The 1,547-nt window shown below is 36.1% G+C and overlaps 1 pseudogene; it reads left to right on the top strand.

Annotated features, from left to right (window-relative positions):
• The first annotated feature begins 600 nt into the window (after positions 1–600).
• On the top strand, positions 601–1,195 carry LOC102814963 (annotated as a pseudogene).
• The last annotated feature ends 352 nt before the right edge of the window (positions 1,196–1,547 follow it).

The following is a 1,547-nucleotide window of genomic DNA, read 5'->3' as shown; positions in this document are numbered from 1 at the left end:
TATATATGTATAGATAGATAGAAAATTGTAGAAAATTAGGAGGAAAATAGAAAAGGAAGAAAAAAAAATTATCTTATGGTTCCCATGTCTCAAATAATCATTATTAATTCTCTGTTGAGCTGCCTTCCATTTTCTTTTCTATAGTTTGTTCTGCTGGTTTAATGATTTTAAATAGTAGTGATTTTACTAAGGTTGCCAGATTCACCAAAAAACATTCAAATTAAAATTTTTTTTCAGATAAAATTAATTTTTTAGTATGTGTTCCATAAATTGAATAGGAGATATTACACTAAAAAAATATTGTTCATGTTACCTAAAATTCAAATCTGAACATTCTGTATTTTGTCTGGCCACCCTAGTCATCTAAACATTTCCCCAAATTTGTTATTATTTATAGCACATCCTATTTGGTGGTTTTACCATGGTTCATTTAATGGCTCTCCAGTGCTTGACTATTCATTATTTTTAATTTTTCAATATTAAAAATAACCTTAAGAATGAACAGCTCTGGACAAAACACTTTTCCTGTACTTAAGATTATTTCCTTAAAATTAGTAGTAGAGCTCCCTTCCTAAGCCCGCACCTATCTAGAAAAAGGCCATGTTCAGCTCAAGTGCAAAGATTATGAAGTCTAATGGTAAAACACTAGATGAATTCGATGGCATTGCTCGGGCTCTTCTTGAGCTGGGATGAACTCAGACCTAAAGGCTCAGTTAAGAGAACCGACATAACTGCATTCAAGGAAATTGAAGTTGGTGGCAGTTGGAAAGTTATTATAATGTTTATCTCCATCCCTTAATTGAAGTCTTTCCAGAAAATCAAAGTCCAACTAGTATGTGAACAGAAGAGAAAATTCAGTGGAAAGCATGTGATCTTTACTGCTCAGAGGAGAATTCTGCTTAAACCAACTCAGAAACTCTGTACAAAAAATAAGCAAAAGCATCCCAGGAGCCACACTGTACATGCTATACATGCTGCAGTTGTACATGCTGCAGTCCTTGAAATCTGGGTCTTCGCAGGTGAAATTGTGGGCAAAGGAATCTGTGCAAAGCTGGATGGCAGGTGGTTCATAAAGGTTCATTTGGGCAAAGCACAGTAGAGCAGTGTAGAACGCAAGGGTGAAACCTTTTCTGGTGCATATGGGAAGCTCACAGACAAGGATGCTAATTTTGAGTTCCCAGAGTTTCAATTGTAAACAGAAATGATTACATAATAAAGAAAAAATTAGCAGAACGACTGAGTCAGAAGATGAAAAGTTTTTGTTTGTTAGTTTGGTTTGGTTTAGAATTTCAAGCTTCACTGGGAAAGGCCAACAAGAAAGTGTTTAACAACAATCTCTGTCTACCTTGCTCCCAGAATTACCTTTCTAAAACAGAGAAATGAGCATGTCACTTTGTTTCTCAAAAATCTTTCTCTAACTCCCTAGCCCACAGCTCTGGTGCATGACCACCTGATCCGCCTCCCGGCAGGTAGAAACATATTTATTGTTCCTAACAGTTCCTGGGTGATGTGAACAGTTAATGCACTCAGATGCTAATGAAGGTTGG

This window comes from Chrysochloris asiatica, unplaced genomic scaffold (assembly GCF_000296735.1).
Source record: "Chrysochloris asiatica unplaced genomic scaffold, ChrAsi1.0 scaffold00052, whole genome shotgun sequence".
NCBI classification, from domain to species: domain Eukaryota; kingdom Metazoa; phylum Chordata; class Mammalia; order Afrosoricida; family Chrysochloridae; genus Chrysochloris; species Chrysochloris asiatica.
The sequence above is the reverse complement of the archived record's forward strand: the minus strand, read 5'-3'. Positions and strand labels throughout refer to the sequence as shown.